The sequence below is a fragment of the Macaca thibetana genome, chromosome 1 (assembly GCF_024542745.1).
Source record: "Macaca thibetana thibetana isolate TM-01 chromosome 1, ASM2454274v1, whole genome shotgun sequence".
Classification (NCBI taxonomy): Eukaryota; Metazoa; Chordata; class Mammalia; order Primates; family Cercopithecidae; genus Macaca; species Macaca thibetana.
The window spans coordinates 32,419,689-32,431,481 of NC_065578.1; the positions used below are offsets into that span (position 1 = coordinate 32,419,689).

Sequence of the window (11,793 nt, forward strand, 5' to 3'; positions counted from 1 at the left end):
GAAGGTTGTTTGGAGGTCTCCCATATGTGCTCTCTCAAGCAAAGACACCCCCACCTTTGCACACACTGCTTCCTGTCTGGCTGAGAAGCTCCCTCTTACCCTTCAAATGTCACTTTCTCCAGAAAACTTTTCCTAACATTTCTAAGCAGGGTCCATACTTCTATTATGGTACTAAGCACAATACCATAATTAATGTTTCCATGTCTTTCTTTCTTTAGAAACCTCTGTAGTACCATGCCTGGGTTCTACTCATCTTTGCATCCCCAGATGCTAGAGTGGGGTATAGAAGCTTATTAAATGTTTGTTGAAAAAATAAATAAGATTGTAGAAGCCAAAAATAGAAATAAAGCTTAAATACTCAGGTAAACAAAGGCAGCAGGATATTAAAAGACAGGGATCGGCAAGTCCATCCCTGTAATCAGAAGATTTTGTCATGGCTAGCAGCTACAATACGCCCTCCAATTGAGCTCTGTTATCACGATCAGAAACGAAATTTTGGGCTGGTTATACGATGGGCCTGACCCAGTATTACATTCCCTATTTATATTATTCCAAACCATTTCTAACACTCTGCCTTGGATAAAGCAATTTCATTTTCACGTGCTTTAGTGTCACCATCTTATGTGAAGTAACCTCTATTTCAAAATGCCCTAAAAGCCAAGTTCTGCCCTGTTATTCTAATTCTCATTTTCTCTCTCTCTTACTAAGTGGAATGGAAAACTTCTGTGCTAACTTAAGAATGAGAATAGTCTGAATCTAAACTTACTGTATACCCTAGGAAAGTTATTATACCTTTATACATCTCAACTTTCTCTTCCTTCAATGGGATCAACTCTATCTAGGAGGCCATAGGAAATAATGAAAGGTAAAACTTACACAATTCTTATTATGTACCTCACATGTATTAACCTGTTTAAATCTGTAATTCTTGGAGGTAGGGACTGTGATTCTCCTCCACTATACCCAAGAAGACTGAAGCAGAGAGAGAACAGATGGAAGGAGGCTGGGAAGTTCACAGCTCATGAGTGGCTAAGAGGCAAGGCTGGAACCCCAGCATCATGGCTCTAGTGTCCCTGCAGTGAACCTTTACCTCCGACTGCCTCTCTGCAGGCCAATGGAAGATACTGTGCTTGGAACATAACTCTAGCACATTAAAGTATTAAAGGACTTAAAAATTATATATTTTTTCAAACAAATGCAAGCCTTATTTGTAACTGAAAACAAAATAAAAGTGGGAAGAGAAGGAATGGAGACACTGAATGGTAGGCTTCAGATATGGGACAGTGTTCTATATTTCAATCCAAACGCATTTTACAGCCAAGATTTTAAGACCTGAAACCATCCGTCCCGTACAGCTAAAATAAGAAGGATCTCATGATTTTAGCCATCAAGGAGATGGATGTGTCCTTCACTGGTACTGTATCTAAAATTAAGATGACACTGTCAGTAGATGAACATCTACCTTGGGGTATGGCTTTATAGACCAATGAATTAGGTTTTTCTCAGGAGCAGCAACCAAAGAATAGAAATAACACAAGATACACTTGTGTTAAGCTTTTTGTACAGAAACAGAATTTTATTTCTAGAAAAAGCATTAAATATTTAGTTAAGTTCACATTACCCTATACTAAAAAAATTAATTTGGGGCAAAAGTTAAAGAACTAGGTATAATGCAGTACTTTCAAATTATCAACTGCTTATAATTATATTTCCTTCTGGGCAAAGGAAATATATATATTTTATTTAGAAAGTGCTGAATAAGGCTGGGCACGGCGGCTGACGCCCGTAATCCCAGCACTTTGGGAGGCCGAAGAGGGTGGATCACGAGGTCAGGAGTTCAAGACAAGCCTGGCCAATGTGGTGAAACCCCGTCTCTACTAAAAATACAAAAATTAGCCGGGCGTGGTGGCGCACACCTGCAGTCCCAGCTACTCGGGAGGCTGAGGCAGGAGAATTGCTTGAACCCGAGAGGCGGGGGGTTGCAGTGAGCTGAGACCGCACCATTGCATTCCAGCCTGGTGGACAGAACGAGACTCCGTCTCAAAAAAAAAAAAAAAAAAAAGTGCTTAATAAATATTTATTGAGTAAATTAATACTATTATAGAGATTGATTCATTAATACTATTTTAGAGATAGATTTATTTCCAGATGGTTCCTTAGAAGGAATGGGTGCCTTATAATAGTCATCATTTGTCCTGGAGAACTTACTCCTCAAATCTCTTGAAAAGCCACCTTTATCTGTACCCATGGTTTCTACATCTTTTCTTCCCCCATCAGAAAGAGAACAGAGAAAGATCAGGTTACATTGCTTCTGTGGGCCTGTATAAATTCCTGAGAGGTTCTCTCTTCTGTCAGGAAAAGTTTCCCTGGCAACCATATTTACACACTCACTCATTTCCCTCCCCTCCTTTGATTCACTGGTTGGTATAAAAATTAATTTGCATTGATTTGCTGAAGCTTACAAGTTAATCATTCTAATAGACTCACAAAATTTTAGACGCTGGTCTCTGCCCAAAACTTGTTTCTTAAAGGGCCTGTTTACTTTCTTTAGAAATTTGAATGTAATTATCTTCAGTTTAAATATTTTTAAATACATTTAATATGTATTCTGAATGTTTCTGGCTTCAGGTAGAGAAAATAATATTTTTCTAAGGGCATCTGGCCTATATTATTAGTTAGGACGGTCAAGAAACAAAGAGATACTTTAGTTCTGAGTAAGCAAAGGGTCAGATTCTTATCCAGCTATAGTAAGGTCCTGGAAGATAAAAGTCAAGGACCAAAACAAAAAGTCTGGGTCACATGAAATGATGAATCAGGCCTAAGATTCTGGGTGATCAGAGGTCAGGACCTGGATAACAGGCATGGGACGTGAGTTATCAAGAACTGAGTTTCATTAATTCATTCACTAAGTATTTACTGTGCAACTACTAGGGCATGGTGTTGGGAAAAGAGCAGTGAATAAGCCAGACACAGATGTACCCTCATAAAATTGAGAGTCACATATCTGAATAGTGAACACATGTTGACTTTGTTATTGAACCAAGTATCTCTGGACTAGGGGTGCTCACTGTATAATTTCCTATAAAGGCCAGAATTGGTTTCAGACTAGGAATGGCACAGAGACCTATAGATAAAGATAAGTTCAAGAAGCCTTCACTGGAGTACATAAGTTGGCAGGTCAAGCAGTCTTGGACATATACATTTAAACTTCAACAACAATGATATATGAGCCTATCACAGGAAACAAGGCTAGATACTTTGCAATATACCTACGTTTTATAAAGAATAGAGTGAAAGCCGATAAAGGTATGAGTTATTCTTAAGCTCTTTTAACAACCATTTACTGAGCATCTATGATGTTCAAGAAATAGTTTTAGGAGCTTAAGTTAAGGGTATGAAAAAGACATGGTCCTTAGCAATTATAACAATGTGGTAAATGCTATAATGAGATGCTAACGTATGAAGAAATATCAAAGAGGAGATTACTAATTCTTAAAAAGCAAGCTGGGAAATGCCTTCTGAGAGGTAATGCTTGAAATGAGTCTTAAAAGATAAGTAGAAAATTTTGTTTTAAGCTGGTAAATGTTGGGGTAATTTGTTATACAGCAATGGATAACTACTACAGTGCCTTATGGAGACCATGCTACAGCATAACTAGGAGACTATGGAGAAGACCCAGCCCAGTCATGTAAACTGTGTTTCATGTGTATACTGCAGGTTATATTGGACATCTCTTCATATTTTTCTTCTCACGTATTCTTAGGCTTACCTGATCCATGTTGGGCATAGAAAATGAGAACAAACACTCTGAACGGGGATGAGACAGGTAATGGGAGGAGGCAATACAATCTCAGTCTTGTCTGATTTCCCCCACAAAGGAATCCAGGTTGGTTGGCATAGGACTTGGTCAAGTGGTAAGTGTCAAGTGATGTCAGGACTTGGTCAAATCATTACTCAGAGAGACCAGAAGTGAGAGGAACAAGAGGATGAGTAAAAACTGTTTCTGAGAGAACCATAACCATGAAACCCAGAAAAAACTAATTGGTTGTCAGTTCCAAGTAGTGACCGTAAAGCCAAAAATGAGAGAAAATAGAAGTTTCTGTTTTTCTTGATTCATGTGGGTAGATGAAGGAACAGAGCAGGCAACAAAGGCAAGAGAGAACAGAAGCATTCCAGACAATGGTGGCAACCAGTGGGGTTCAAAGCTGCTGGAGGGGTCCATGGTTTGAGGGTCAAAGGGTAGCATCAACCTGATTAAAAAGGCACCAGATGAGGGCAGACAAGTCGTAGTGTACCTGTTCCACTCCAATTTCTGTTTCAGTAGGTTGAAAAATGGTCTCCATATCTTCCCATGAACAAATGGGTATATCTAACTAAAAAAGGAATAGAAATGAACTTGTGTTGTATTTAAACTGGGAGTAACAATAGCATCAGGACTATAACTCTCTCTAGTAATACCCTCACAACATGGTGGATGAGTTTCCAGAAGTCATTCTAAGTAAGCAATTCCTTGCCTCTTTATTCTCTATTCTCTTCATATTGACTGGGCATTTCCTTTTGCCCTTCACACCAGCAGACTCATGGAGTTCAAAATGAAGGGACCATAGGAAAATGTGATTGTGCAGCATGACACAGCAAGGACTTAGGCCACCTACCCAAAACAAAGGCCACAGCGCAAAATGCTTTCCTACCTTCAGGAGGTAGTACAGATACCTTCAGGCAGAACTGGATACCTAATTTGTGGGGCCTGGTGCAAAATGAAAATGTAGAACCCCATTGTTAAAAATTATCAAGAATTCCAAGACAGCAACAAGAGAGTATTAAACCAAGCCTGGGCCCCTCTAAACATAGGGCCCTGGGAGACTGCACAGGTTGCATACCCACAAAGCTGGCCCTGACTTCAGAGACAGTATAGCATGATCCTTCAGGAAAGCTTTAGAGTCTGAGCTGGATCCAAATCCCATCTGTGCCACTCATTAGCTGTGTGACCTCCGGCAATTTACTTAGTCTTTCCATGTTGCCAAGAGGTTGTGTGGTTATAATCTGGTGCTGGGAAGATTAAATGGGATAATGAACAGAATGTATACAAAGAGCTTAGCACAATGCCTAGCACATAGTGAGCACTCAATAAATGATAGCTGTACTATTACTGTTCAATGAAACATACAGGTAGTTGTCAAAGCAATAAGTTTAAGAAATGGACTGCTGACTTACTATTAAGGATATGAAAGAAAAATAATAATATTTTAGGTCAACTAAAATAATGAAGCAGACAGAGAAAATGAAATCTTCCACTTGACTGTGCTGTCTTTGCTAATCACTTTTCTATTTCTTTTCTTCCTTTCATTGCCAAACATACAAAAGGTGATCTGCATGCTGTCTCCACTTCTTATCTGCATCTCATGCCACAGTTCTCTCTAATGTGGCTTTTAATATCCCCATGGCCACCCCCGCCACTCTAGTGAAGCTATCATTTTCAAAAAGTTACTAATGACCTTCTGTTTACTAAATATAATGAATGTTTCCCACTCTTTCTATACAATTTCATACTGCAGACCAATTTCTGCAGCTCAAAACTTTTTCTTCTCTTGACTTCTATGATACTACACTCTCATGGTTAATAGCATGTCTAACTGGCCTTGGCATCTGTCAGGTACACAACAAATGGTGGTGAATAGAATGCAGTTGTTTGATGAATAAATTAGATGGTTGTCTTGCTTCTTTGATATTCCTTATTTTCTACCATACGAACTCCATGGCTTCTCCCTCCCTCCCTAAATGTGGGATATATCTCCAAGTTTCAGTCCTTCATCCTCTATTCTATTTCTATGCTGTTACCACCCGTGTACTCAGCTAATTATATGGCTTCAATTATCACCATTTTTTTTTCTTTTCTCAGCTCCTATAATACCACACATTAAGCATCTCAAAAAGGTACTAAATGGCTGCTATACATTTGTGATTTCATTTACTCATCACAACAATATTGGGTAGGTGGCATTATTACAGATGAAGAAACTGAAGCCAAAGTCATGTAGCAAGTACCTGGTAGAACTGGGATCCAAATCTTTGTTTAGCTGAGAATAACCCCCATACTACACCACCCCTCTCATTTTCCTGTCTCCTCCACATCACAAATACAGGACAGTATTTGCACACAAGCAGGTGTTCAGTAAATATGCTGATTGAGAAGACTGCTTAAATACCGCCCATGATTTTCCAGCACTACAGTATCATCAGTCTTAGCAGAGCATATTAAGCATGTCACCCCAGTGACACCTTCTTTAGACTTGATCTGTAATATAACTCAAAACAGAAAATTTGCCAAAAACTCGCCATAAGCTGTTCTAAAAATAAATTTGGTCTAAGCAAAGCAAAAAGGCCTTTATCTGATTCAAATATTAGGAGAGTTTTGGGGATGAGGTCCACTTTGCTACTCTGGGCCCAACCTTGCTCAGCTTCTAAATGATTAGGAAGTAAAAATAGGCTGGCTAGTTGATGGCTGATGAGGTTAAATGAACTATTTATAGTTCTAGAGATAGATACTAAGACAGCAGAATGGGATTTTCTCTGCTCTGGTAGCTAAGACCTCATTAAAAGAAGCCCAATACATGTGAGACATGGGTGGAAACTGGGATGAAGAGAAGAGGATAATAGTAAGGAGGGAGGGTAAACAGAAAGGAGGAGGCATTGGAAAGCCTATGGAGGGCCTGGCCCAGTCTGGCAGATCCACCGCTGTTGTGCACAGCTGGCACCATGCAACAGTGGGCTCAGCTGCATTTGCACGATTCATGGTCTCAGTCCTGGACTACTTGCCCTGACCCATCTCACACTCCAGTCCTCTCTTAATCCAGATCCTTCCAGCTTCTGATCGTAATACTTATTTCCCCAGGTCTCACAGATTTGACATCCAGCATTGCTTCCCTAGTTATGGCCGTGTATTCTCTTTTTGTATGGTTTAGATTTGCCCTCCTCAGATGCTGCCTCTAGTGCCAAACATTATGCCCAGTTTTCAGGCCCTCTCCTTTGGACCGATTGAAAACTACTCCTATTCCACCTCCACATGATGGACTCTTACTTGGAAAGACATGAGTGACAAAGACCAGGGATGAGGCTCAGAAAAACTGATGAGGGGAAAATATGGCAGAGAAAACGGTAAGAAAAATATCACTGGACAACTGGGCTGGGAATGAGAAATTCCGGGCTACTTTTAGGAAGTTACATTACAGAGGAAGGAAAAACGCCATAGTTACAATAGAAAGCCATTCCCTAGAGATAACATATTCTTTATGTGGCTGCATTTGCTGTTCCCCCGCTTTGGCTGCCTTTTCAGTCCTTTCCAATTTTCTCTGCAAGGTGAACTCCTATTCACCCTTCAACACCTTGTTTAAATGTGTTCTCTGGAAAGCCTTCCCTGGTCCTCTCAGACAGCTAATTGTTCCCTCCTCTGTGATTTCACAGTCCTTTGCATTCACGTCTATTATGCTGTTAATCACTTTTACTAGCAATTTCATGTTTCTCCTACCACTTCTTTCAGGACAAGGACTAATTATCTTATTCATCTTTGCATCCCCAAGACATAGCAGAGCGCCTGGCATATGCCAAGTATTTGTTGTTGGGTGATAAAAGACATCAAGAGCAACGTGGAAGTGCAATTTGCACTTCACTTGCAAAATCAAATTGGTTCCTGGTACTTTTCATGTGTAACCGCGTTTTCTTTTGATTTAGAAGGAACGAGTTTAGACTCATAAAAGAAACTCTATTGATATCCCGGACGCATTAGCCGATTTTCATCCCCACTAGTGACAGAAATATTTTTTTCCCCCACACTTCCAAGAAACTCCCAGGGTAAGCTTAATATCAGTGGCGCATCTCTCCTCCTACCATTTCTATTGTAGCGAAAGCTAAATTACACTGTGAGCCTAAAGCTGCCACCAGTCTTAGTGAAATGGGGGAGGGGGGATAATTACAAGAAGACACTTCTGTAGCAGACCTAGGAGGGGGTTGGGGGAGGAAGATGAATTTAAGCTTCGCCTTATAAGAAATGTGTTAGACACTCACGTAGAACAGCCGCTTCCTCTGTGCATGACAGACCCGATCCAGGTGTCCAGCACCGACCTTTTCCCATGGGTGTCAGGTCATCACCCAGCACAGAAAACAAGGGACCAGCGCCTTTCTAGGGCATCCCTCTTTCTCCAACCTTGGGGCCCGCTTTTCCTCTAGGGGACTGTTCTCTCCTACCAGTTCCAGCAACCCCGGTTCCCTCTGCTGGTACCCCCCACGCCACGCTTGACTCTGGACCGAAAGTGCCGGCGGCTGGGCTGTCAGGCCGCGGCTGGGGAGCGGGCGCCCTGGTCAGGCCCGAACCCCGGGTCTCCCCGCACTCTGCGGGACGAGCGGAGCAGGCGCAGGCCGCGCAAGGCCACGGGCTGCCGTGGCGCGGGCCTCTCCGCGGCAGGGGGTTCGGTCCCCGGAGAAAGCGCTCCAGTGACGTGACCTCGGCCCGTTCCCGTTCCCGGCAGCCCCCCGGCAAGCCTCGGCCTCAGAGCTCCCCGCAGCCCTCCTCGCGGCGGGTTACCGGCCAGGGGGCGCCGCGCTCTACCGGTCGCTGGCTGGGACAGCGGGCTCCCAGCGCGGGCCCCACGCCGCGGACCAGGGGTCAGGCCGCCTGCCGCCCGTCTGTCCGTGCCCATGGCAATGCCCCCGCCCCGCGCGGCCCGTCCCGGCCGAGCGCTCCGGCCCGACCGTGACAGCTGGGTGCCCAAAGGGTTAAGCCGGCAGCGCGGCGGCCGGTGTCCCCCGCGCGCTGCCCGTCAGCCGCAAGCCGGCCCCAGCGCGCACGCGCCCGCCCGTTACCTGCGGTAGCCTCCGCGCTCCTCCTCCACCTGGCCGCTCTCTCCCGGGGGCCGCCCCTCAGCCCGCCCCCTCGGCTCGGCGCCGCGCACCCTGCTGGCTACTCGGACGCGGCCCGCGGAGGAGGGGCGTGGGCTTCATTACCATATATTAGAATACCAGCGCGCGTCACGTGGCCGCTCCAGCCAATGGTCACCCTGGAAGGGCGGGGATTGGGCGGAACACGCCTTAGTGGTGCTCCCAGCCTGAACCGGTGGCCATGGCAACGGGCGGGTGGGCGGGGTAGTGGGGAGGCTCTGGAGCCCGGTGCCCCCGGGAGCATCTCCTCTACCTGAGCTCCGCATGGCGACCGCGCGCAGTTTTCCCACTTCGCGGATGGAGAGATTTGTCTCAGCCAGAGAGATCCAGATTCAGCCAACATTTATTGAGCACTTACTACGTGCCTTAGCACTTTGCCACCGAATGTGATGTCTGTCCTATCAACCCCACTAGATAGTAGGGAAAGTGGAGGCTCAGAGAGGTTAGATCATTCACCCAAAATCATACAACAACATTAAATGGCAAAAGTGGAGATCTAAGACCATTTTTGACTTCAGATCCGGGACAATCGCGAGTTTTTTTATCCAGCAGGAGTCTCCTAGCACCTCCTCACAATTCCAGGTGTGCTGAGCGGTTGAGAAAATCCTTGTAAATAATTTGTACAGCGTTTTACTGTTTCCTTACGGTGACCTTTGAGAGTAGTAGGTAGAACAGTTATGCCCGTATTACAAAGGAGAGAAAATGAGGCCCGGAGAGGCCATGTGACATAATTTAGGTCGAACAGCTATTAAGAGCTAATGCTTAGTTACAGTTATTTATACTGAAGCTCATTACTTTAGAAAACTTGTAAATTCAGTCTTCTCAACATGGTGGAATTACTGTGACCGTTCTACGGATTAAGAAACCGAGACTTTGGGAAGTTAAGCAAATTGCCCAAGGTTATACAGCTAGTAAGTAGCAGATTTAAGGTTCAAATCCAGGTTTATCTGGCCCCAAAGCTAGTCTCATTGTATCACATTTATTTAATTTAGGATTGGATTTAGAACCTCTTCTCTAATAGAACTTTGTCTCCTCTCAAGATATGGTGGTGTTATGTCTTAATCCTACAGCAAATATACCTTGTGACAAGTGACATGTGTTAAGGTCACAGAGGCTACATAGTAAAAGAGAATAGAGTCACCAGTAGGTAGGGGCACTGTAGAATTCTCTGTCTTTCCTTTTTTTTAATTTTATTTTATTTATTTATTTTGAGTTCGATCTCACTCTTGTCACCCAGACTGGAGTGCAATGGTGCGATCTCGGCTCACTGCAACCTCCACCTCCTGGATTCAAGCTATTCTCCTGACTTAGCCTCCTGAGTAGCTGGGATTACAGGCACCTGCCACCACACCCAGCTAAGTTTTGTACGTTTAGTAGAGACAGGGTTTTGCCATGTTGGCCAGGCTGGTCTCAAACTTCTGACCTCAGGTGATCCGCCTGCCTCGGCCTCCCAAAGTACTGGGATTACAGGTGTGAGCCACCGTGCCCAGCCTGTCTTTCCATTTTTACCCTAGGGATTTGATAGTTTAGCTAAAGGCACAGTAGTTTAAAAACACAAATATCTGTGTACAGACAGACTTGTTTAGCTCAGTGATTCTAATTGTATTTATTTATTTATTTATTTTTTAGAGACAAAATTATGCTCTATCATCCAGGCTGGGGTACAATGGTGCGATAATAGCTCACTATAACATTGAACTCCTGGGCTCAAGTGATCCTCCTGTCTCAGCCTCCCGAGGAGTAGCTGTGACTACAGGCATGCACCCCCACACCCGGGTAATTGTTATGTTGCCCAGGCTTGTCTCAAACTTCTGGCCTCAAGCAATCCTCCTGCTTGGGCTCCCCAAAACTCTGGGATTCACAGGTGTGAGCTACCACATCTGGCCATGGTTCTCTAACTTTAATATATTTATGGATTACTGGACAGGGCTCTATGCCTCAAACTAAATATACTAAAGTTTATAGGCATTTAAAGGGATTATCAAAGGTAATTTTGAATATATGTACATTTCACCTTCCTGGGTTGCTTTAAAACCCAATTTCCTCCTAAAACGTGACTGTTTGGTGCTTAAGAGCACAAACATAGAAGCAGACCTGCGTGGGTTAAAATCCTGACTTGGCCACTCATTGACTGTGCGACCTTGGGCAAGTTACTTAAACTCTCTTAAATTTCCTCATTTGTAAAACAGGATACAAATGTTGTGAGAATTTAATGACTTACTGTGTATATATATACACACATATATAATATAAACATTTCATATAGGCCCTGGCCCAGGGATAAACCCTCCATAATTGATAGCTATTGTCATTTCTGTTATCATCCCAGGAGCTTTCCTAGGAACAGACAACCCACATGTACACAATCTCTCAAGGCTTCCTAGCTAGCTTTGGAATTCTGAAGCTGCCTTCCATCCCTTGTGGCATATTAAACAGCCTGTTGTGCTGCTGAAGGCTTGTTATCTCTCCAAATTACATTCTCTCTTCTTGGGATCATAAATAATTCCTGCACTCAAAGGAGCTGGTTTCTCTTGCACATCTCTAGCACCAAATGACCGGAGTTGCTCCTTGCAGAAGAGGATCTTGACAAACAGTGGAGCCATAAGTCAGGCTCCTTGAAACACTTTTATGAGCGCCTTAATGAGGGAGATGAGCTGTCATCAGGAACTCGTCCTGTCCTTCCTGACCACAGGAAATGAGCTCTTTGTGCTCAAAAGGTTTCCAAAGCTGAGGCGCAAAGAGTTTTCAGGAAGTGGGCCAGGGATGAGAAGTTGTTGACTCAGAGAATCCCAGGGCTAAACAGCCCCTATCCTGCCATTCACCCTAGAGGGTCAAATGACTCATGGTCTTATTGCAGTAATA

At 43.7% G+C, this 11,793-nt stretch overlaps 1 protein-coding gene across 3 annotated transcripts in view; it reads right to left on the reverse strand.

Moving 5' to 3' along the window:
• The window catches only part of PHC2 (polyhomeotic homolog 2), a 111,459-nt gene extending 102,483 nt beyond the window's left edge, over positions 1 to 8,976 (reverse strand). For 2 of the 3 annotated variants that reach the window (XM_050746927.1, XM_050746785.1), the window contains exon 1: positions 8,857 to 8,976. The gene's annotated coding sequence lies outside the window, so the exon portion shown is untranslated. Of the gene's footprint in view, positions 1 to 8,061; positions 8,494 to 8,856 lie in introns of those variants that run through there. The other variant, XM_050746835.1, reaches the window with a different exon arrangement.
• Positions 8,977 to 11,793: the final 2,817 nt, after the last annotated feature.